We start from the raw sequence: 25,934 nt of genomic DNA on the forward strand, positions 1-25,934 counted from the left end.
CAGAGGCAAATATTTAGATCTAGTTAATGGAAAAATATCTATCAAGTCTCAAGATCTGCTCCTTCTGTGGGCCAATGTGTTAGTAAAGTCTTTCCTTTGCAAATGGCAGAATCCCAACTCAGTCCAAGATCTGTAAAAAGAGGGACTGATTAGCTCACACAAATAGGAATTCCCAGGGGCGGGATCAGACACATCAGGCGCTGGGGTTGGGGGGATACAGGGATTTGAACTGTATCCTCAGGGCTTTCTGTGTCTCTTATTTCTGCCTCTGACTGGCTCCTCTCTTAGACAAAAAAGTAGATGATCACTTGCAATGGCACATCTACAGTATTTTTAGCTTTGGGTTTCAGAGAAAATTCTAGCATCTAGAAAGGCTGGAAAGGGAAGCTTCTGGTTGGTTTGGCTGTCTCATCCCTTCCCTGATCCAATCACCGGCTCCAGGGTGGTGAAGTGTTCTTACTGACCAGTCCTGGGCCATGTATCAAGATTGGAGTTTGAGATTTAAAGCTCTATTAGGCCCACATGGAATATGGAAATGACAGGTCCCCACAGGAAAATATTTGGTGCTCTTACAAGAATAGCAGAGGGATGCCGGATAGTCAATAGCAAGACATGTTCATCTCAGACACAGGTATTTTATTCCTTAAGTATCCTGGACTGTGTACATCTTTCCATAAGATTATTCTGTCAGAGATCAATACACTTACAGGAAGGTTGATGTTTAAGCTTTGTCTTAACGTTTGCTTTTTCATTTCTATTGCTTTCAAAGTCCATCTATGGTCAGCTTGGCTCCTTCAATGACTCTAAGCGGAAGGTAATTAATTCTAGGAGGAGACAATTCCCAGGCTCCCTTTCTTTCTCTCCATCTCTCTTCCAGAAAGAAGGAGTTAATGGCATTCCCACTTGATACAGCTGCTTCCAATAAGCTGTCTCATTTGTTCATTCTTACGATGGGTGCCCTAAATAATCTATTTCTGTCAAATTTCATATCTCATATCCATATATTTGCTTTGTCTAGACCGATGCTATCCAAGATGGTGGCCACTTCTGCCTATTTAAGTCTAAATTTAAACTGAGTAAAATTAAGCAAAATAAAACACTCAGTTCTTCAATTTGTCTAGCCACATTTCAAGTACTTTATAACCATCTGTGCCTAGTGGATGCTACGTTGGATAACATGGTATAGAACCACATCACCACAGTAAATTCTGTTGGAAAGGACGCGTATAGATTACAAAAGGCTTCTATATTAAAGATAAAATTGTATTTTGTTACACATATATTCCATACATATGGCCCTTTGATACGAAGTAGAAACTTAACTGACCTTAAAATTATAAGGAGTGATATATGTAGAGTGCTGATTACACCCTACACATCAGGGACCATTTAAAATGGGCACTGAATATTAGCGTGTACATTGCAAATTTTCAAAAACGTATAATTCCCCTCCCAATAAGTTAAGCATTCCTTCTAATCGTTTTTTGTTTGTTTGTTTGGTTTTGTGTTTTTTGCGGTATGCGGGCCTCTCACTGTTGTGGCCTCTCCCGTTGCGGAGCACAGGCTCCAGACGCGCAGGCTCAGCGGCCATGGCTCACGGGCCCAGCTGCTCCGCGGCATGTGGGATCCTCCCAGACCGGGGCATGAACCCGTGTCCCCTGCATCGGCAGGCGGACTCTCAACCACTGCACCACCAGGGAAGCCCCTAATCCTTTTTTCATTCAGACTAAGCCACAATCTTTTTTTTAGGCTTCACTTCCGTCACTTACCCCCATTCAGTCTACCTTTTGGCCATACCGAATTTATCCCAATTCCCCAAACAGGCTAGAATCTATCGTTATTCTAAGTCTTTGCTTATGCCATTCTTGGTGCCTGGAAAAATCTTCTAGTCTGTCTCCTACTTGCCTGTCAATAATTTTTTCTATGCTCCCCACTGGATATTAGATATTTGCTCCAATAATCCTTTACGTATCTGCATGAGGGAATTAATTACACATTTTATTGCAATTAGCGCTTTGTATGTGATCCTACTTGATTACATTCTCTTGAGGGCAAGAACCTTGTGTGTATTATCCTCCCAGTTCAGCCTATAGAACTCTGCCTCTTACATCCTAGGTTTTCAATATCTGTTTTTACCAATTGAAGTACATTAGAATGATATGGAAGGCCCTCCAAATTCTGACCCCGATGTAAATCTCACCCCACCCCACCCCACCCCCATTGCTGTTACCTACAGACTCTACATCCAAGCCACTCGGACCATTTAAATAAACACCCACTGCTCATTTTGTTCACTGTTCTCTGGACATACCATACACCCCATGCTCCATATTTTTGCATATGTTGTTACTTTCACTGGAAGATGCTCTCCTTTTCCCCCTAGCATTCATCCTTCACTGCCAAGCTCAAATAGCTTCTCTGGAAACGAACCCAAAGCCTACTCACCCAGAACATGTTTTTCTCTGCTCCATTCTCTCATAGTATTCTGTTTTTGAATACCTCTTTTAAAGTACTTTTCACAGCCTGATTTTTATTACCTTTAATTGTGTCCAAGTCTCTCTCCCCCACTCGTGACCCTTCCAAGGACACAGATTCTGTCTTATTCATCTTTCTTTTCCTCTTGCGCTTTTAGCACAGGGAGTTGCCCACAATTCACACTGGAAAGTGTTTGTTGAATGGCATTGCTGTGCAAAGAAGTACTTCCTTTAAAAGACATAAAAGAAAAAGAACAGTGACAGCTTAGCTGAAGAGAGCACAGTGGACTGAAAAGCCACCAGCTTTGATCAAAACCTGGCCCCAGGAACTCTCCAGCTGCTCACACGTGGTTTCCTAGCATCTGTGGCAGTGATGGACTCTCAGAAAGGAACAGTGTGTTCAGGACTCAGGGAGAGGAAAGAAAAATATCAGTAAAGCACAGGCAGTGGTTCCACATGCTGTAGTGTATTAATACACAGCACAGTAGAGGAAGGCTGAAAACCTTGGCAAATGGAAAGCCTGTGTCCTTTGCTTTATACATATTTTGAGTTTTGATACCTAAAAACAGCCTGTCATGCTGTCTTTTTGTAGAAGACTGACGTGGAGTAACATTTCAAATGATTGGGAGAGGTTAAAAATAATCATCTCATCTCAAGCATCAAGGAAAATATTAAAGTGTTTAGAATAACAGAATTTTCCATCTAGAAGGGATCACAGAAATCATCTTTTTCAGGGATAGCAAATAAAAGAGATGTGCTGCTAACCCTCCCTTCCCAAGGTGATGGCAAATAATTTCAACTCAGTTGCCTAATTACTTCTTGGAGAGTGAGGATACGACCTCAGAATCCTTCTCAACACAGTGCCAACATCATAAGAGTTGACCCGTGAGATGAGATTATTTTTCATCCCTCATTTAGTCCAACTTTTCTCACTTGTGAGATGAAAGTGCAACCCAGAGAGGGGAAGGGAATTCTCCCAGTGACTCAGCGAAAGGGTGCAAATTTAGATCTACACCCTAGTTTAGTTAACTTTCTGTACACCATGCCACCCACTTACTTGTTCCTTTCTTGGTCATGGCTCCTACAGTGATATATGCATTCCAAACAGAGCGTGCATGCCAAAAACTCAGAGAGCTTTATGGTAGCACATCTAATGTCAAACCCAGCAAGAAATCTCATGGTATATATGTTCCCCTGAGTTGAGAAAACAGCATCCCTCTCCCAGTCATCATAAACTGTTTTCTGACCACCCAATACACATCCTCCACTAAATCAGTTTTTTTTCTTGGCTATCATCAGCTTGCTTCTCAATTTCTGATATGGCGGTGGTACAGGGCACTCCCTGGCAGGTATTCCATCAGAAATGAGCTTTGCTGAAAATCTTCAGGCCTCCAACTTCCCCTGCCTGCTGCTTGCACCTCAAGGTTGCCCAGATCAAGCCCGGGGCTGCTGGAAGGTGCACTGTCTGAGTTCCAAGTACTGTACTGCTTCTTCCCTTTTCCTTTTCATGCAGCTGTTTGTAGAGTTTCCCAGAGGGACAACTTGAAAGGGCCTCTTAATAACCTTGTTCAGAGCTCCAGGGGAGAAATTAAATCTTTCTGCAAATTCAGCATGGAGCTGATTTTGGCAAGACAAGATCTCAGATGGTCTTTCTGGCACCAGGGCTATTTGGAAATTAACCCTTTGTTTGTCCCTGAGGGTTATGAACTGTATCACTGAGAGAGAGGGAAAGAGAAAAAGAGAAGAGAGGGAGGAAGAGAAGAGAGAAGGAGGAGAGAAGGAAATGATCTTTTTCAGCACATCTTCCCCTATGGAAGACTTTGTGCTTCCAATGAACATGACCCTACTTCAATTCCAGAGGTGAACATGTGACCTGAGTTGGACCAATGAAAATGCTACATTGTTACATCAATCTGGCCACAGCAATAGTGTCCAACTCCAGATACTGAAAGAACACCCTGACCCTTTTCCTAAAATTGATTAAAAAGAAACTCTTCTTCCTCTCCTCTGGGAATTTCTGTTCTCATAGAAGTCTTAGAGCTGGTGTGGTCTGTGTTTTGGCCATTTAGGGAACACCTTCCTGAAAATGAAACGTACACAGAGAAAAGCACAGTCCAGAGAATGACAAATGTTATTTGGTCACTGGAGTCAACCAAGCCTGAACTTCACCCTTGTTCAGTGCAATTACTTGGTGCAATAAATCTGTTTATTTGATTAAGCATGTTAGAGTTGGGTTTCTATTGCTTGCCATTTCAAGCACCCCAATTAATAAATATGCGTATGGAAGACAAGGGTTATGGGGCCAAAAGTAATTGGGTAACCTGGTTGCAACAAAGTTAAACACTGGAATATTTTTCTCACTAGAATAGGATTTTTCAGATAATTGATTATGCTAACACTTTCTGTGATTTTCTAAGACAGGATATAGACAGAAGCATTGCCTAGAACTCTGCTGCATGGTCTCATTTATTTATTTTTATTTTCTTTTTTAGCAGAACACCAAAAATTAGCTAAAGCTTGTATACAGCAAGGCTTTGGGAGATTCTTTATGACTCAATGAAAATATGTATACTATCAGAAAGAAGAGTCATTGGTAATGTTAAATTTTATGTCTGAAACTAGAAATAAACATATATATATAGTAAAACATATATTTATATATTTATAAATGTATGAAATAAATATATGATTAACTTAAACTTTTATGCATCCATTTTTTTTTTTTTTTTTTTTTGCGGTATGCAGGCCTCTCACTGTTGTGGCCTCTCCCACTGCGGAGCACAGGCTCCGGACGCGCAGGCTCAGCGGCCATGGCTCACGGGCCCAGCCGCTCCGCGGCATGTGGGATCTTCCCAGACCAGGGCACGAACCCGTGTCCCCTGCATCGGCAGGCGGACTCTCAACCACTGCACCACCAGGGAAGCCCTATGCATCAATTTTAAATGACATTTAGTATGTGTGTTTGTTGGGAAGGACAGCCTTGTAGTAGTTTCAAATCTCTCCTCGTTAAGAATTTGCAGAAAACCCATAATCTGGTGTGAATGATACTACTAATAATTAAAATTTATTAAGTAAATATTATATAGCCAAACACAGTGCTCAGTCCTTTAGACGCATTCATCCATTTCATCTTCACAGCATGCAGTGGTTCCATTTTTATCCCATTTTACATATCAAGAAACTGAGGCTTAGGGAAGTGAGGTGACTTCCTAGTCATGTGTTAGTTGTAGATCTAGGACTTCATCCCAAATTTGTATGACGCCATTGCCCAAGTTTTTAATCAATGCAATTAAAGAGCTTTCTTTGTTTGATCTAAATCTTTCTTGTGTTCTTCACTGGGCCCCCATGTTTCTTATCTCATGCTGGTTTGCTTGGGAATGGTATTTTTAAAATATAAATGTTCTTATTACAATGAACAGAAATTTATTAAATGCTACATATGACATGTTTAATTTATGGCATCCTCTCTACTGCTCCTGCATCCCTAAAGAATATTTGTCACTGGGTTGATGATAACCCTGGGAAACTTCCTTCTATTTCCTATGCCCTTTGTCTGCTCTCCCTAACCTAAGTACCCCACTGAGATGGACACAGGGATGTACTTCCCAGATCCTGCTTCACGGCAGGGCTTGCTGCTCAGGAAGTGTGGTCATCAGCCAGCTCCAGCTGTCACCTCTTTCAGGGTCTGCCTGTCCCCCTAGCATGAGGTCACAGCCTTCCCAGGGCAACCTGACCTCGGGGTATGTCATGAGAGGTATAAAGTCCTAGCCACCTCAACCCAACATGGACAGCTCATGGGCAGCGTCCACTTCAGCCTCCCTGTCACGCTGGCCAAGGCTCTCCAGGGGGTCTACATTGCAGTTCAACTTTTCTCTGTGTCCAATCCAGCTTCCTCCTCTTCCTTTCACAGATACTGATTTCTAATAAACTCATCTCAGTATCTGCTTCTGGAGAACCCCACCAGCAAGACCCATGTGCCAGCTGGAGGCCTCCGTGCTCCCTGTCAAGATCTCTTGCACCGTTACTATATACCTATTACTCAGAGTGGGTAAGACAAAGTCATGTTTGGGTTCCTAGATCTATTCACCCATTAGATAAAAATGCATGAAGCATCTCCAGTGTGCCAGGTACTAAGAAAGGCAAATCATTTGATTATTGGAGCACTTACTATGGACCAGGTGCTGTGCGATGGAATGGAAACACCTTGGGTCACTGAATCCCCTGCAAGGATTATCGACGAGGAAGCAGGTTCAACGAGAGTACGTTCTTTGGCTCAGTCACCAGCTAAGAGCAGGCTGAGCGTTCAATTTCTATTCTCTCCGACTCCAACATGCCTGGGACCACGGTCAGATAGATACACACACATCAGCTTCTGAGAGGCTTATGCTCTGTCTACAGCCTTCTACGGAGAAGCTGACTAGGAGCTGCCCCAAATGGATACCTTGGAAATCAAAAGAAATCAAATTCAGGGCTCTTGATTCAGAATCAATCTATATTATCCTGGATCTGAAGGGACCTTTTTCTACAAAATTGGATGGCTCTGACTCAGGCAAACACTTCACGACATCAAGTGGGGGTCTTCAGTTTCTGAGTTTCATGATCCCCGTGGTGGGATCCAGGGAAGAGTGTCTCATCTGTTTGGAGCCTGTTCCTCATAGGACACCCCAGCTGCCATTCTAACTCCACGCTGCCTTCTGTAATCCAGACCACTTTCTCCACTATGAACACATGAAAGCATTGATTAACAGGAACTCGTTAATACAAGGAGTATCAATAAAGACGATGATTCCTAGAAAGAGTGGTATTTAATAAGATAATGGTCTTCAATAACAATAAGAAGAAAATAACAATAGCAATAATGACAATGGTTATAATAGGTGGGACTTTCATTGAACACTTCCTACAAGTCAGGTGCTGAGCTGAGCACTTCACATAACTCATCACATCTTCACAACGACCCTTAAAGATGGACATAATTAACTCTATATTTTGCAGAAGGAAAAAACAATGTCTTGAGCTATGCTATCCAATATGGTAGCCACTAGTCACAGGTGGCTACTTAAATGTGAATTTATATCATCAAAACTAAATAAAATTGACAATTCAGTTCCTCAGACTCGCTGCCTATATTTCAATTGCTCAAAAGCCACATGAGGGCAGTGGCTGCAGATTGCACAGGGCAGAATGTGGACATGTCCACCATCACAGAAAGTTCCATTAGACTGTGCTGCTCTAGAAAGTATAATCACTCATCCACGCTTAATGAGCTGGTAAGAGACGGGCTGAGATTTGAAGCCATGACCTTCATGTGGTTAAAGTTTAGGCTAACACACTTCCCTTCCTGGAAACTTTCTTTTTGTACTTAAGCTAGACTTAAATTTGTCTGTTTCCGGTCCAAGACAAGATCGGAAGAGAACATGGCATCTTCTTTTGAATTCCCAAAGCAAAGTAACCATTCCAAGGAATCCAATTCACTGACCTTCATCTACAGGAATAAAAAGTTTTACCGTATTCACTGAGTACCAGAACTGGATCAGGTTGGGACCTTAATCTCAGATTTCCAGCCTCTAGAACTGTGAGAAGTAAAATTCTGTTGTTGATAAGGCAGCCACATCTATGGTATTTGGTTATCGCAGCACCAATGAACTAAGACAAGTGTCCTCCGTTGTATAGTGAGTGATGGAAGTATATAATTTTATTTAAATACGCATGCACGGGGTTGGCATTTAAATCAGTAAGCTTCTCCAAGAAGCCTTCTCTTAGCTTTCAGATTGGACTGAATACCCTTCTCTGTGCTTACAGAGCTTGTGCTGACAGAGCTGCAGAGCCATTAACGCTCTCTGCTTTACCCTTTGAGGCCATGTATCATAGCTGATTAATATCCGTGCTCAGAGGTGGCTCCCGAATTTCTGCACAAATGCCCTCCTTAAAGGAAGAGCAGCTGGGGGATTATCTTAAAGCTGTGTTTTCATAGTATTTTATTTTCTTTTAAAATATTAGGTTGTATGTTCCTTGGCAATGTTTTTGCATGGGGAGCTAATCCAGATTTTGATGGGGTAAGGACAGCTAATCCCTTGCCCCTCCCAAGACACTCTTTGGCATTACAACTGTGAATACTTGGTACTTTGTGCATAGTCTAGCATAGTGCCTGGGATGTGACAGAATTTCAGTACATGTGGGTTAACCTAAACAGAAAGATGAACAAATACATCTAATTTACTTATGTGAACGACTTCTCTCCTGAATCGTGCCAAATCGAAATGCTTTTTGACACTGCACACTTCAGCATCTGATTCTGAAGCTACAGACAGGCAGACTTAATCCACAAGTAAATTAAAAAAGGGCCCAGAGATTCTGACGGCAATCGGAGTGGATGTTGTGATGTATCTGAATACACTCTACCCAAGTAAAACCCTAGACAGAGTAAGAGAAGCAGTGGAAATTTCCTCTGAGGAATTCTATCTGTACAGTAGATAAGTTTTATCAAGTACGCACAAACAAATACCATCTATGTGGTGTCCCAAACTGAGCCCTTCAAGGAACATGGACTTGAGAAAAACTTGATGAAGAACAAAGACATTTTTTTAATGTTTAAGAAGACAGGGAATAGTGGGAGGCGTGTGTGTGTGTGTGTGTGTGTGTGTGTGTGTGTGTGTGTGTGTCAGAAAGAGAGAGGGGGAGAGAGAGAGAGGGAGATCGGGACTCCCTTAAATTTAACTTGGAGTTATTAATATATTGAAGTTGTTTTAAGGAAATTGAAAAGGATGAAAAGACTACCTTCAGAATCAAAAGATTTGCGTGTGGCAGGGGGGATATATTAATATATTAAGTAAATCTTACAGAGATGAACAAAGAAATGAATCTTTTTCTAGGACTTGTCAGCATGTCTTGTGATGTAATTTTTGTCTGCTATCTTAAAGATTCTCTATCCCTTCCCAAATTTTCTCTTTGAGCCATTTTTCATTCTCTTGAAAATGGTGTTCAATGAGACATCTCATGGGATGCACTTTCCTTTTTCTTTCTTTTCCACTTTCCTTCCTTCTTGCCTCCTGGCTGCCTTCCTTTCTCATGTGTTGAGGGTGCGAACAAACACACTGCACCCAGAAAGATGGCTTCATTCACTCACCAAGTGTCTAGTGAGTGTCGGCTGTGTGCTAGACCCTTGAAAAGACGAGGAGCGGGCAGGATTCAGACATAAGTGAGACGAGCCTTCTGGTATCAAGGGACAGGGAGGTAAGGCTGGTGACGGGTATGAGAAGAGGGTTGCGAAATAACGTGATGGACGCCTTCATGGAAGTAGCAAGAGGGTGCTGTGTGGGTAAAGAATGGGGAATGTTTGGAATATTACTCAGCCATAAAAAGGAACGAAAATGTGCCATTTGCAGAGATGTGGATGGACCTAGAGACTGTCATACAGAGTGAAGTAAGTCAGAAAGAGAAAAACAAATATCATATAATATTGCTTATATGTGGAATCTAGAAAAATGGTACAGATGAACTTATTTGCAAAGCAGAAATAGAGACACAGACGTAGAGAACAAACTTATGGTTACCAAGGGGGGAATGGGGTTGCGATGAATTGGGAGATTGGGACTCACATATATCCACTACTATGTATAAAATAGATAACTAATGAGAAACTACTGTACAGCACAGGGAACTCTACTCAGTGCTCTGAGGTGACCTAAATGGGAAGGAAATCCAAAAGAGAGGGGATATATGTATACGTATGACTGATTCACTTTGCTGTACAGCAAGAAACTAACACAACATTGCAAAGAAACATACTCCAATAAATTTAATAATAATAATAATAAAAGAATGGGGAATATACGATTCTGTCTCAGTGGAGTGGGCAGAAACAAAAAATGACTCCAGAGAAGTCATGCCCAAGCTGAGCTTCTCAATACCGGCCAAGGATTCCTGGAACCATGTTGGGAAGGATGGGATTCCAATTAGACATCAGGCTTCCTCATAATTCCCTTAGTTAAAGAACTCCCAGCCCACTTCCCACAAAACATATAATCACTCCAAGCTTCCAGTGGAGTTAATAATACTTGTTCAGCTCCACCTATAATTTTGTCTCTGGCAACCCTTGACTTGGAATGATTATGAGTGGGTTCATGTAAAAAAATAAGCCAGCAAATGCTAAACTCCAAGAAGTCAGAGGATGGAGGGAGAGGATCCATGAAATCTAATTTAAATTTAAAAAGATGTTTGGGAAACACAAAATAAATCTTGCTCCAGAGTGATCACCAGATGAAACATTTTAGTGAGTGGATGGTGAACCGGCCCATATTTCATGTTTGCAGACGACGTTCGCTCTTTGCATTACCTGAAGGGCCTGAGTGCTACACTGATGAATGTTTTGTAGGCTTAAGAAACCATTTATCACCACCACAGCAAATGCCATTTTCTGAAACATAATCTCAAGGCACTTTCTCAAAAGAGCTTTCTGTCTGGAAGTGTCCCCACCATGACTTTCTGGATGGCTGGTGGGGACTGCCTGACTTGTTGCTGCCTCATGATAATGCGGCAGGATGTGCTCCTTTACCTCTTTGTTTTGGATGAATTAGCATCACGGGTTCCCTGTCTCCCTCCTCCTTTCTTGAACTCCTCCTCCGCACCCCAGGGGGGAGTGGTATCATGGGATACCGTCATGATCTATACTCACAAAAGAGTTAAGTGCCTTGGAAATTCTCCGTCCTCCCTGGAATGCTCCTTTTAGAAGAACAGGTGTAAGGGAAGGGCAGTAAGTGAGTGAGGATGGCACCTTATTCAGGTGGAGGCAGAGGCAAGATGAAAAAGGAAAATGGAAAGAAGGTGGAGAAGAAGGGGACTTGTGGGCATCTGGGAGGTGGAACCATAAAGAGAGATTCGCACCATCCCCAGGGACCACCTTGTCAGCTTTAGATATGGTTGATCCACTTTTCTCTTCTACTTATAGAATCATTAAGAGGTTTCAGTAATATGGCTAAAATTATTAGTATCTTTAGGTAGAAAAGGACTTCATTACTGTGGCAAAGCCCATGTGTACACCTTGACATAATCAGCTGTACATGTACCATCTGAGGGTTCATTTTTTTAAATGGAAGTAGAGTTGATTTACAATGTTGTGTTAGTTTCTGGTGTACAGCACAGTGATTCAGTTATACATATACATACATTCTTTTCTATATTCTTTGCCATTATGGTTTATTGCAGGATATTGAATATAGGTTCCCTGTGCTATATAGCAAGTTCTTGTTGATTATCTATTTTATATATAGTAGTGCATATCTGCTAATCCCAAACTCCTAATCTAGCCCTCCTCCACCCTCTTCCCCCTTTGGTAACCAGAAGTTTGTTTTCTATGTCTGTGGGTCTGTTTCTATGTTGTATATAAGTTCATTTGTGTCATATTTTAAATTCCACATATAAGTGATATCATGTGGTATTTGTCTTTCTCTTTCTGACTTACTTCACTTAGTATGATCATCTCTAGGTCCATCCATACCATATGAATTGCTGGGTTGACTTATGTTGCCTAACTTTGTGAGTTTTATTTTTAATAAAGTGTTTCAAGCATAGACAAGTATATAGAATATTATGAAGAGCACCTATGTTCTTACAAATCACCGTTTTCAAACCAACATTTTATTGTATTTGCCTTAGATATTCCTTCTATTGTTTTAATAAATAAAACACTGGAGATAGGTCCCAAAATTCCACTCCTAGTTATTTCCCCAATTTAAATGAAAAGTTATGGTGTCACAAATATCTATACATATATGTTTACAGTGGTCTTACGTAAAATCACCCAGATCTTGAAAGAATCCAAATGTCTTTCAGCGGGTGAATGGATAACAGTGTGGTATGTCTGTTCAATGGACTATTACTCAGCAACAAAAATCAATAAACTACTGATAAAGCAACAATGTAGATAAGTCTCAAGTGCACTGTTTGGCGAGAGAAGCCATACTCAAAAGTCTGTGTACTGTTCGAGTCCACATTTTTAATAACATTTTGGAATAGTTAACTATACAGACAAGAAAACAAATTAGTGGTTGGCAGAGGCTGGGGGTGGCGAGAAGTGATGATGACAAAGTGACATGAAGGAATTTGGGGGGGGGTAATGAACGTGTTCTCTAGCTTGATTTTGGTGGTGGTCACTTCATTTTGTTTGACAGAAAACTCATATACCATAAAGAGTGATTCACTGCATGAAATTTATACTTCAATAAAAAAAGAATATAGTAAATTAAAAATGTGTTGAAGTGGAGTGTGCATGTGTGTAATTATACATTATTGACAAGTGACAAGAATAAAAGTGCTCGAATGGAACTAATACAACATTGTAAATCAACTATACTCCAATAAAAATTTAAGAAAACATGGCTCAATTGGGTGTAAGATAGGTTCAAGGATGTATTGTACAACATGGGGTACATAGTCAATATTTTGTAATGACTGCAAATGGAAAGAACTATTTAAAAAGTGTACAAAAATAAAAAAACTAAAAAACAATTTTTAAAAATCCAGTACTGAACTATTCACTGAAAAAAGAAAAAAAAGAATAAAAGTGCCTGGTTTTCTGAGAATATGGGATGGGAGATCCACAGATATAGGGCTGAATCTCGTGTGGATGTGAGGGTGAAGGAGGATGCCGTATAAGCTTTCTTTGGGTAAGTGATCTTTGAGCCAATATCTGTAAGCTGAAGAGAAGTGCTCAATCCAAAAGGTCTAGTGGGAACCAGATAATAATTAGGATAATAACACCTTTATATTCAATGCTTGCTTGGTGTAGGTGTTGATGTTTAACGTATTTTGTTCGAGATCCTTACAGGTCTGCAATGAAAGTATCATGATGTCATTTTGCTCATGGACAAAAAACAGTTCAGATCAGGAAAGCCACTTGCCCAAGGTCACAGAGATAAATAACATGGTGAGACCAGGATTCAAAGTCAAGTCTGTATGACTTCAACTTCCTTGTTCTTTCATTCTGCTGTCCTGCTCTATCTTCCTTCTCAGACTCCAAACCCTCAGATGAATACTAGGGGAGAAGAGATCATCTTATAGTTTTCCCATCTCTGACATACTAAAATACTAAAATACAGGTAGGCCTCATCACTGGTTGAACAGACTAAGAAGAGCCAAGCTACCCCTTTCCTGTAGCTTCTCCCAGCCTGCTTTTCAATGCTAGATTCATGTCTTCTGCAGTTGATATTTCTGCTGAGCCCAGTGGTTTTCTTCTTCAACAAGTTTTTACAATAAACTCAGGCAGAGATTGCTATCAAAGGGCAGGTATGAATGAGTTCCATTAGGAAATGAACAATTATAGTGTAGAATTAATTTAATAACTACCATATTGAATGTACTCCAATCTGTACCATTTTGCCCATCTTTAGCTCTATCTGAAAACCTTAGTTATCAGGTTGGAATTGTAGTTTTTTTAAGGTATAAATCCCAAAGATTCTGATCTTTTAAAATTTATATGTGTACACACATGCACACACACATACACACATATATGAATGTATACATATGTATTTAAGACATCTATATCTATCTATATATATATACTTATAGGTGTATGTGTATTTGCTTACTTGTGTTCACATTAAAAACGTATCTGCTGTATATACTTCTCCCACGAAATAAGGGAATTAGGAAGAATTTATAAAAGTAGATTCAGGGTATTTTTGAAAAGGGTGACAAGACCATTTATTGGGGAAAGAAAAGTCTCTTCAACAAATGGTGCTGGTGTCACTGGGATCTCTTGCATGTGGATAACCACATGCAAGAGAATGAAGCTGAATCACTACCTCACACCATATAAAAAATTAACCCCAAATAAATCAAAGGTGAAAATGTAAGAGTTAAAACAATAAAAACCTTAAAAAGAAGCAAAGGTGTATATCTACCTGACAAAAAGATAAAATAAATAAATTAGACTTCATCAAAATTAAACACTTTTGTGCATCTATTAAGAAAGTGAAGAGAGGGCAGACAGCAGAAGCAAGAAGAACTGCAATCCTGCAGCCCATGGAACAAAAACCACATTCACAGAAACATAGACAAAATGAAAAGGCAGAGGACTTTGTACCACATGAAGGAATAAGATAAAACCCCAGAAAAACAACTAAATGAAGTGGAGATAGGCAACCTTCAAGAAAAAGAATTCAGAATAATGATAATGAAGATGATCCAGGACCTCAGAAAAAGAATGGAGGCAAAGATCGAGAAGATGCAAGAAATGTTTAACAAAGATCTAGAAGAATTAAAGAATAAACAAACAGAGATGAACAATACAATAACTGAAATGAAAACTACACTAGAAGGAATCAATAGCAGAATAACTGAGGCAGAAGAACGGATAAGTGACCTGGAAGACAGAATGGTGGAATTCACTGCCACAGAACAAAATAAAGAATAAAGAACAAAAAGAAATGAAGACAGCCTAAGAGACTTCTGGGACAACATTAAACGTACCAACACTCACATTATAGAGGTCCCAGAAGGAGAAGAGAGAGAGAAAGGACCTGAGAAAATATTTGAAGAGATTAGAATCGAAAACTTCCCTAACATGGGAAAGGAAATAGCCACCCAAGTCCAGGAAGCCCAGAGAGTCCCAGGCAGGATAAACCCAAGGAGAAACATGCCAAGAAACATAATAATCAAACTGACAAAAATTAAAGACAAAGAAAAATTATTAAAAGCAACAAGGGAAAAACAACAACAAATAGAATACAAGGTAACTCCCATAAGGTTAACAACTGATTTTCTCAGCAGAAACTCTACAAGCCAGAAGGGAGTGGCACAATATATTTAAAGTGATGAAAGGGAAGAACCTACAACCAAGATTACTCTACCTGGCAAGGATCTCATTCAGATTCAACAGAGAAATCAAAAGCTTTACAGACAAGCAAAAGCTAAGAGAATTCAGCACCACCAAACCAGCTCTACAGCAAATACTAAAGGAACTTCTCTAAGTGGGAAACACAAGAGAAGTAAAGGACCTACAAAAACAAACCCAAAACAATTAAGAAAATGGTAATATGAACATACATATTGATAATTACCTTAAATGTGAATGGATTAAATGCTCCAACCAAAAGACATAGACTGACTGAATGGATACAAAAACAAGACCCATATATATGCTGTCTATAAGAGACCCACTTCAGACCTAGGGACACATACAGACTGAAAGTGAGGGGATGGAAAAAGATATTCCATGCAAATGGAAATCAAAAGAAAGCTGCAGTGGCAACACTCATACCTGATAAAATAGACTTTAAAATAAAGAATGTTACAAGAGACAAGGAAGCACACTACATAATGATTAAGGGATCAATCCAAGAAGAAGATATAACAATTATAAATATATATGCACCCAACATAGGAGCACCTCAATACATAAGGCAAATGCTAACAGCTATAAAAGAGGAAATTGACAGTAACACAATAATAGTGGGGGACTTTAACACCACACTTACACCAATGGACAGGTCACCCAGACAGAAAATTAATAAGGAAACACAAGCTTTAACTGGCACAAAAGACCATATAGATTGATATTTATAGGACATTCCATCCAAAAACAGCAGGTTACACTTTCTTCTCAAGAAAAAGTGTAATGGCACATTTTCCAGGAGAGATCACATCTTGGGTCACAAATCAAATCTCAGTAAATTTAAGAAAACTGAAATCATATCAAGCATCATTTCCAACCACAATGCTATGAGATTAGAAATAAATTACAGGGAAAAAAATGTAAAAAACACAAACACATGGAGGCTAAACAATACATTACTAAATAACCAAGAAATCACTGAAGAAATCAAAGAGGAAATCAAAAAATACCTAGAGAAAAATGACAACAAAAACACAATGATCCAAAACCTATGGGATGCAGCAAAAGCAATTCTAAAAGGGAAGTTTATAGCAATACAATCCTACCTCAAGAAACAAGAAGAATCTCAAATAAACAATCTAACCTTACACCTAAAGGAACTAGAGAAAGAAGAACAAACAAAACCCAAAGTTAGCAGAAGGAAAGAAATCATAAAGATCAGAGTAGAAATAAATGAAATAGAAACAAAGAAAACAATAGCAAAGATCCATAAAACTAAAAGCTGGTTCTTTGAGAAGATAAACAAAATTGATAAGCCTTTAGCCACACTCATCAAGAAAAAGAGGGAGAGGACTCAAATCAGTAAAATCAGAAATGAAAAAGGGGAAGTGGGCTTCCCTGGTGGCGCAGTGGTTGAGAGTCCACCTGCCGATGCAGGGGACACGAGTTCATGCCCTGGTCTGGGAATATCCCACATGCCGCGGAGCAGCTGGGCCCGTGAGCCGTGGCCGCTGAGCCTGCACGTCCGGAGCCTGTGCTCCACAACGGGAGAGGCCACAACAGTGAGAGGCCCGTGTACCGCAAAAAAAAAAAAAAAAAAAAAGGAAGTTACAACAGACACCGCAGAAATACAAAACATCATAAGAGACTACTACAAGCAACTCTATGCCAATAAAATGGACACCTGGAAGAAATGGACAAATTTTTAGAAAGGTATAACCTTCCAAGACTGAACCAGGAAGAAACAGAAAATATGAACAGACCAATCACAAGTAATGACATTGAAACTGTGATTAAAAAACTTCCAACAAACAAGAGTCCAGGACCAGATGGTTTCACAGGTGAATTCTATCAAACATTTAGAGAAGAGCTAACACCCATCCTTCTCAAATTCTTCCAAAAAATTGCAGAGGAAGGGACACTCCCAAACTCATTCTATGAGGCCACCATCTCCCTGATACCAAAACCAGACAAAGATACTAAAAAAAAAGAAAATTACAGACCAATATCTCTGATGAATATAGATTCAAAAATCCTCAACAAAATACTAGCAAACAGGATCCAACAACACATTAAAGGATCATAAACCATGATCAAGTGGGATTTATCCCAGGGATGCAAGGATTCTTCAATATATACAAATCAATCAGTGTGATACACCATATTAACAAATTGAAGAATAAAAACCATATGATCATCTCAACAGATACTGAAAAAGCTTTTGACAAAATTCAACACCATTTATGGTAAAAACTCTCCAGAAAGTGGGCATAGAGGGAACTTACCTCAATATAATAAAGGCCATATATGACAAACCCACAGCAAACATCATTCTCAGTGGTGAAAAACTGAAAGCATCTCCTCTAAGATCAGGAACAACAGAAGGATGGCCACTCTCGTCACTATTATTCAACATAATTTTGGAAGTCCTAGCCATGGCAATCAGAGAAGAAAAGGAATCCAAATTGGAAAAGAAGTAAAACTGTCACTGTTTGCATATGACATGATACTATACATAGATAATCCTAAAGATGCCACCAGAAAACTACTAGAGCTAATCAATGAATTTGGTAAAGTTGCAGGATACAAAATTAATGCACAGAAATCTCTTGCATTCCTATACACTAACAACAAAAGATCAGAAAGAGAAATTAAGGAAACAATCCCATTCACCATTGCAACAAAAAGAATAAAATACCTAGGAATAAACCTACTTAAGGAGGTAAAAGACCTGTACTCAGAAAACTGTAAGACACTGATGAAAGAAATCAAAGATGACACAAACAGATGAAGAGATATACCATGTTCTTGGATTGGAAGAATCAATATTGTGAAAATGACTATACTATTTAAAGCAATCTACTGATTCAATGCAATCCCTATCATGTTACCAATGGCATTTTTTACAGAACTAGAACAAAAAGTCTTAGTGTTTGTATGGAGACACAAAAGACCCTGAATAGCCAAAGCAATCTTGCAGGAAAAAAATGGAGCTGGAGGAATCAGGCTCCCTGACTTCAGACTATACTACAAAGCTACAGTAATAAAGGCAATATGGTACTGGCACAAAAACAGAAATATAGATCAATGGAACAGGATAGAAAGTCCAGAGATAAACCCACACACCTATGGTCAACTAATCTATGACAAAGGAGACAAGGATATACAATGGAGAAAAGACAGCCTCTTCAATAAGTGGTGCTGGGAAAACTGGACAGCTACATGTAAAAGAATGAAATTAGAACCCTCCCTAACACCATACACAAAAATAAACTCAAAACAGATTGAAGACCTAAATATAATTCCGGACACTATAAAACTCTTAGTGGAAAACATAGGAAGTACACTCTTTGACATAAATCACAGCAAGATCTTTTTTGACCCACCTCCCAGAGTAACGGAAATAAAAACAAAAATAAACAAATAAGACCTAATGAAATTTAAAAGCTTTTGCATAGCAAAGGGAACTACAAACAAGACGAAAAGACAACCCTCAGAATGGGAGAAAATATTTGGGAATGAATCAACGGACAAAGGATTAATCTCCAAAATATATAAACAGCTCATGCAGCTCAATATTATAAAAAAACAAACAACCCAATCCAAAAATAGGCAGAAGACCTAAATAGACATTTCTCCAAAGAAGACATACAGATGGTCAAGAGGCACATGAAAAGCTGCTCAACATCACTAATCATTAGAGAAATGCAAATCAAAACTACAATGAGGTATCACCTCACACCAGTTAGAATGGGCATCATCAGAAAATCTACAAACAACAAATGCTGGAGAGGATGTGGAGAAAAGGGAGCCCTCTTGCACTGTTGGTGGGAATGTAAATTGATACAGCCACTGTGGAGAACAGTATGGAGGTTCCTTAAAAACCTAAAAATAGAATTACCATATGACCCAGCAATCCCACTACTAGGCACATACCCAGAAAAAAACATAATTCAAAAAGACCCATGCACCCCAATGTTCATTGCAGCACTATTTACAATAGGCAGGTCATGGAAGCAACCTAGATGCCCATCAACAGATGAATGGATAAAGAAGATGTGGTACATATATAAAATGGAATATTGCTCAGCCATAAAAAGGAACGAAATTGGGCCATTTGTAGAGATGTCGATGGACCTAGAGACGGTCATACAGAGTGAAGTAAGTCAGAAAGTATATTAACACATATATGTGGAATCTAGAAAAATGGTACAGATGAACTAGTTTGCAAGACAGAAATAGAGACACAGACGTAGAGAACAAACGTATGGACACCAAGGGGGAATGGGGCAGTGGGGGATTGGGGTGGATGAATTGGGAGATTGGTATTGACATATATACACTAATATGTATAAAATAGATAGTAAGAACCTGCTGTATAAAATAAATTAATTAATTAAATTAGATTTTAAAAAAAGAAAGTGAAAAGAAAAGCCACAGAATAGGAGAAAATATGCAAACCATATATCTGATAAGGGTCTAGTACTCAAAATATATAAAGAACTCTTAAAACTCAACCTAAAAAAAGTTAAGTAATCTAATTAAAATCAGCAAAGGACTTGAATAGACATGTCTCAAAAGAGGATATGCAAATGACTGAACAGCATATGCAGAGATGCTCAACATCATTAGTCACCAAGGAGATGCAAATTAAGATCACAGTAAGATACTACTTTACACCCACTAAGATGACTACCATCACAAGACACAATTACGCATGTCAGAAGATGTGGTACATATATACAATGGAATATTACTCAGCCATTAAAAAGAATGAAATAATGCCACTTGCAGCAACACGGATGGACCTAGAGATTGTCATACTGAGTGAAGGAAGTCAGAGAAAGAGAAGTATCATATGATATCCCTTATATGCAGAATCTAAAAAGAAATGATACAAATGAACTTATTTACAAAACAAAATCAGATTCACTGACTTAGAGAATGAATTTATGGTCACGGGGCGGGAGGGGGGAAGCATGGGGAGAAGCGATAGTTAGCGAGTTTGGGATCAACATGTACACACTTCTATATTTAAAATGGATAACTAACAAGGACCTACTGTATAGCACAGGGAACTGTTTAACGTTATGTGGCAGCCTGGACGGAAGGGGACTTTGGGGGAGAATGGATACATGCATAGGTATGGCTGAGTCCCTTTGCTGTGCACCTGAAATTATCACAAACTGTTAATCGGCTATACTGCAGTATGAAATAAAAAGTTTAAAACAAACTGAAGTGAAAAAAAAGTATGTGGAGAAATTGGAGCTCTCATGCACTGCTGGTGGGAATGTAAGATAGTAAAGCACCTATGGAAATCAGTTTGTCAGTTTCTCAAAAATTAAACACAAAGTTACCAATCGACCCAGCAATTCTACTCCTATGGGTACGTCCAAGAGAATTGAAAGCATATGTTCACATAAAAAATCACACATGAAAGTTCATAGCAGCATATTCATAATAGCCAAAATGTAGAAACAACCCAAAAGTCCATCAACTGATAAATGCATACACAGAATGTTTAGGAAGGGGATGGTAGGCAGGAAAGGAAAGGTCGCTTGCAGTAAGTGATTTCTAAGTTCTGTTTGTTTGCCTAAGACCTCAGGCTCTGAAGTCTGAAAGACCCATGTGAAGATTCACTAACTAGCTGTGTGTCACTGACCAAATTACTCAAACCTCTGAGCCTCAGATTCTGCACCTTCCCCTTGGGGATAATTCCATTAATCTTAAAACATCATTATGGGGATTAAGAGAGTCAGTGGATCTACAGTGGAACTTCATCTGGTCAAGGCCTTTCCCAAAGATGACACTTCACCAATCCCATGGGACCCAAGCCACCATCATGAATTAATGCAGACATGCTCAGAGAGGTACCCTCCTGAGAAGTTAAGTTGTTACCATGACAATGAGCCCCTTTCCACTTCTCTCTATGGGATCCATGTCCTTCTGCCTGTTCAACTGTGTCCTCTCCGTAGAGTGACACCAAGGTGCCTTTCTGGTCAGTTGACTCTGATGCATCTTGTCTCATTCACAGCAGTGTCCCCCATGCAGTGTTATTTCTTTAAACATGTTCCCATAGTTCTTTTGATTTTTTTTTTTAGAAGGAAGAAAACACCTTCAGTAATCAGGTTTTCTCAGATTTTCTACTTCATGATCTTGATTGGGTCAAACACTTGAAAATTATGTTAAGAGGCTCCGAACAAGGTGAGTCAAACAGAATTGGATCTAATTCCATGTAACTTCTAGGTCACCATCACTAAATGCAGAGTCGTTTTGTGGCAGCCTAGCAAGGGAAAAGTTACAGCCATTCCCATCTTAATGAGAAATCGAGTGTTGAAGGGGCTTAGTCTCAGAGGCTGTAGATGTTTTTGACTTATGACATAAGACATTGGTAAAAAGAAACAGCCAAAGGAAGCCTACTCTTGTTAAATGTAAAATTATGTTAAAAGCAGAAAGCAAATTCATGTTCTAAGGAGAAGAGAGTTGGACCAAACAGTTATGAAGATAAAAGAATAAAATACAAAATATAACTGGATGGTGAAAGAAGGCTCTGGTCAAAGTGCTCCATACACTGAAATGGTTAGACTCAGTATCATAGAAGAAAGAAACAAATACTCCTTTGGAGATATATATATATATATATATATTTATATATTTATATATTTATATACATATATATGAATTAAAATATAGCTGAAATTTCTTTCTCATATTATATTATGAACATATTCAAACATAGCGAAATATTGAAAGACTAGCACAGTGCATACACCTACCACTCCGAGGTGACAATTGTTAAAATTTGGCCCAATTTGCTTTCTGTATACTTCTCTCCATATATGTATATGCATATGTGTTTTTTGCTGACCCAGTTGAAAGTAAGTTGCAGACATCATGACACTTCATTTCTAAAGTCTCCAGCATACATCTAAAAAGCAGGACCTTCTCCTACGTAACTTAAACAGGCTTTTAAAGTCACAGTCCATAAATCTTTCAGATCATAAAACTAAAAGAAAAATATTCATTTTGCTGTCTGTGAATTGTCTTTGGTCTAGAATGACTCTGGGCAAAATACATTTTGGCTTTGGCTTTGTAATCTCACTGGGTCTATTCAGTGTGTGTGATTTATTTATAGATGGGACAGAATAGCAGGTCTGAGTGGCCCCCTCCCTGAAGGGACAGGAAATAAGGTCATCCTGTGGGGTTTAAAATATGGCATCAATACATGAAAAATTTGAGTATGGAGTATAATATTGGTCTAATGACACAGAATGATGATGAGGCCTGCAAGCCTGGGCTTGTTTGAATAGATATGTTAGGATAAATTGTAAGTTCTTCCGAAGGGGCTGGCGATGGTTAAGAAAGGGTTACAGACTCTAGGGTTAGTGTCCAGCCAGGTCCTGTGCCAAGGAGATGGGATGCTAGCAAGTCACCCTAAGGAACTGGGTATCTGAGCTCATTTAACCTGCATGTGATGTAGATGTATCTGGAGATCACAGATAGGTGGCATGAAGTAACCAATTCCCATATTAAAACCAAACCAAACCAAACTCCCCTTGCCCTTGTTCAGAAACTCATGCTTACCAAGTAACCTTTGGAGGTAACTTGGCATCCCCTATAGCTTCCTTGGCCAGGCCAAGATCATTATCCCAAGTACTTGGCAGTTCCAGTCCTCATGTTTAATTCATAAATTGGTCTCTGATATTATTCATTCATTCATTTAGTGAGTTCTCTAAGTCCCTACTACGTGTGTGCTATTTTGATGAATCATCATCATCACCATCTTCCTAACTGATCTATAAAATGAGTATTTTCCAATGTTCAGCATTATTCTAAGGGGCTCACATGGCTTTATCTCATTAATCACCCCATCCCCCCAAACATTCTAAGACAGATAGCTTTTCAGGATTTAAAAAATCTGGAAATTGAGGTTCAGAGAGTTAGAATCAGGATCTGAATTCAGTCTGAATCTAGATGGCCAGGTCTTACTGTGAGTCAGATGAAACCTGCCTAGAATACTGACAACAAAGAAGTTTTGAACTTCCGGGATGAAAACACCATCTCTGGACAGTGGCTAGAGAAAATTTCACCACAGCAAATTTCAGAACCAGAGACCTGGCCAGTCAGCTTTCCCCAGTAAATACCTCCTCTTCTGTATTAAGTCGTACCTTTATCTAAGATTCATATGTGAAATAAACCTTATTAGATTTCAATGATACACAATTGTGAATAGTCTGGTTCAACCAGTCTTATTCATTATTTTAATACCAAAATAATATACTTGAGGGTCAGTGGAAAAGTACAGGTGGGGAGAGAGAAGGGTGATCCCCTTAACTGGACTGACTAGAGTGAGTGATTATAAAAACAACATACACATTCAGTAAAGTAAGCTTGGAAGACTCCCTGCTTGGGAATACTTTGTCAACTGCTCAGTTGATTCACTGTACATATTTGAAATAAAACTGCATCATTGCGTCTTTTATAGTAAGATTTTATGATTTAGATTTAGTGTTGTATGCTGATCATCCTTTAGTTAAACTAAACTTTTATTAGTTTTCTATTGTTGCATAACAAATGACCATAAACTTAGCAGCTCAAAACAGCTCTCATTGATCATCTTCAGGAGGTCATCCTCATTCAGTTCCTTATGGTTGTAAGACTGTGGCCCTCAGCTCCTGGAGGCTACCCCTCTCCATAGGCTACTCCTCCCACAACACGGCTGTTTGTTAACTTCCTTGACAGCTTCAGAGGGAATATCTCTGACGCTACATTTTCTTTGAAGGACTCAACTGATTAGACCAGGCCCACCCAGTATCATTTCCCTTGTAATTCCCTCAGAATCAATGGATTAGTAACCTAGTTACGGGATCGATATTTTATTATAGTCACAGATATCGCCCACACTCAAGGTGAGAGGATTATACAAGGTTGTGGGACATTGCACGTTGGAATTTGGGAAGGGAGGTCCCCTTAGAATTCTGCCTATTACAATTTAATACTGCTTGTACCTGCTTCTTTCCCTTTATTCCACCTGACACTATTCCAGCTGAAACCCTTATCACCTCACCCTCACATTTCTGAAAGTGCTTCATGGTAGGTGTTCCAAGACGTTTCTTTACAATTTCTATAGTTTGGGTTTGTTTGTTTGTTTGTTTTCACTTATCCACACTGCACCTTCCTAATGTCTGTTCAGATTTTGTACTTAATTCAAGGTGTAGCTGATGTTCAAGAGAGAGGGTTTGCCAGAATCAATTCAAACAATACTTAAGTCATTGGGCAGGTTACCTATTTGCATGAATTGTCAAACATGTTGGCTTATCCGACTCACCTGGATGCTCCAGATAATAACATATCAGAAAGGAAAAAAAAAAAAAACAACTCACATTTTAAGTTATAGAAAAAGACCCAAACTCATGAGCTGTGCTGAAAATCTGGCTTCATTAGCAGGTACTCAGAACATCCAGATAACATGCTGTGAGCTGTGCTCCCTCCAGAAATGTGAGTGCAGAGGACTCCCAGAGGCAGCTTAATTTGCCCAACCTACTTCAAAATTAGATTTATTCGGTTACGAATTGTACATGTTAAATGAGCATAACCATTAAACAAGGAGGACTTTCTGGGCTAAATAGCTGAGCATTTAATGGTTCACCATGGCATTACCATTTTTATAGTCTATTCAGGCAATGGGAAGAATATCAGCAGAATGAGGAATCAGGTAATTTATGTACGTGTTTTAGAAATCACCGCGTGCCTGGGTAAAAAGTCAAGTCCCCTTCTCATCTAATAAAATCTGACAGAGACACTGGAAAGACGTCCGTCTGTATCAGACACAGAGGACTTCTCCTCATGACCATGAACAGAATTTTCTTCTCTTCCTTTCCTAAATCGATGCTTTGGAGAATTAAAATATTCTGGGTCCTGGACTTCAGTGTTTTTTCCCTCTGATCTATTTGCAATCAGATTGAGGAAGGCAGAGAGTCATTATTAAGAATTAGAAGAACCATTTTCTAAGTTGCTGCCTTAACTTTTGCAATTTAAACCTAAAGTAAGGTAACTCCTCAATCTCCTGCTATCCCCAAATGAAACTTGCAGTGTCGACTTCACCTTGGGCTGATTTTCCCCTGAATTGTAAAATCCATGGACAGAGGACATGTGACTCTGGTGTAGCCAGCAGCCATGTGTTTGGGGGATTTTAAAAGATAAATAAAGGGGGAGGGGAAAGAAACTGCCCCCAAACACCAAAATTAGAGTCATTTAAAAACATCTAACTTGTGAGTAGTACTAAGAGTGAAATCACTCTCCAGGTAGCAGAGCTTTTCACAAATGGTTTGCTTGATCACAACAGGGGATATGCAGAAGATGTCACATGCAGAGTCACAGTGCTAGATCCCAGGGTCCCCAAGAAGCCGTATTTTGCACAGCAGCTTCAGGGAGTTAGCCTGGAGCGGGTAAATGGTATCTACCACCTCCAAGACATCAGGGCTACATTTCCAGTTGGAGAATTCCACCCTGAAAATGGAGCCATTGGGATTCGGAGGAAGAAAGAGAGGAGGTAAGGGGATCCCAAGGTCCCAAAACAATAAGGCAGCCTCACAGAATAAGGAAAACCAGGATTTCAACACATC

Source organism: Pseudorca crassidens, chromosome 15, assembly GCF_039906515.1.
Source record: "Pseudorca crassidens isolate mPseCra1 chromosome 15, mPseCra1.hap1, whole genome shotgun sequence".
Taxonomy (NCBI): Eukaryota; Metazoa; Chordata; class Mammalia; order Artiodactyla; family Delphinidae; genus Pseudorca; species Pseudorca crassidens.